Genomic DNA, 1,093 nt, shown 5'->3' on the forward strand with positions numbered 1-1,093 from the left:
CCCCCCTCAAAACCCGACCTTATAAGCAAACATAAATGTAGAAAAAAACAATCCAACAACCAACCAACAAACAAACAAAACAAACAAACAATGAATAAAAGACCGTGTGGCAAGTTTTCAATCAAATACCTGTTTAATGATTCATGTATTGCTTTAACACACACAAATCAAGTAAATGAGCACACAATGACACACTCATTCCTTCAACCCACCCCCACATCCACCCTCTCCTCTGTTTCAGTGGAACACAGTCCCCTGATTCTTTCTTTCGTTTACTTTTTAAAAAACCACTTTCACCAAAACAAGCAAGGGACACAAACGAAAATAGTACACAACAAACAAGACGTATTATAAATAATAATATTATTGTAATAGCGATTTTAACACGAGTAAACGGCACTCATTCACAACTTTTGAACGTACAAATTTCGTACGTGCTCTTGTGATCTGTGGAACACCATAAATCGCACACTTATTTATAAATTAAATACGAGTAATGTGATTGTTTCTAAATGAATTGTCGTCATAAGAGTTAATAATATATTCTGAAATAATTTACAGTATGAGAATAATTATGATAACACACTCATCATTATTTTAACAACAAATAACATTGTCAAGCTTTAAGATGTATATAATAATTTGATCTGTACATGTATATTTCTTGTTGAAATAAAAAGGAGGGAGGGGAGATGGGAGAGAGTAAGGTAAAACGATGCAGCCTTTCTGATGGCATATTGTATCCCATATATACACATGTACTTCTCAGAAACTGAACAATCATTATAATTAGGGTAAATGCGGTGAACGCTTACTAACCGCTTTTAGTATCAGTGAAGCAACGTATGCCTACAATATGTTGGAAAGTTTCCATAGACAGAGTGCCCCTCGATCTAAGAAACAACCTTATTAAAGCTGTCTTGGTAGCTTTCCATACGCTTAAGATCGAGGATAAAATAAAGTTGGACAAAATGTGATTAGAAGGAACTATCGAGAGAGATAGAGAGTGTGTATGAGAGCGAGGGGGGATAGAGAGTGGATGAAAGAGAGACAGGGGGTCGAGAGAGAGAGAGAGAGAGAGAGAGAGAGAGAA

The sequence above is a fragment of the Aplysia californica genome, unplaced genomic scaffold (assembly GCF_000002075.1).
Source record: "Aplysia californica isolate F4 #8 unplaced genomic scaffold, AplCal3.0 scaffold00004, whole genome shotgun sequence".
Lineage (NCBI taxonomy): Eukaryota > Metazoa > Mollusca > Gastropoda > Aplysiida > Aplysiidae > Aplysia > Aplysia californica.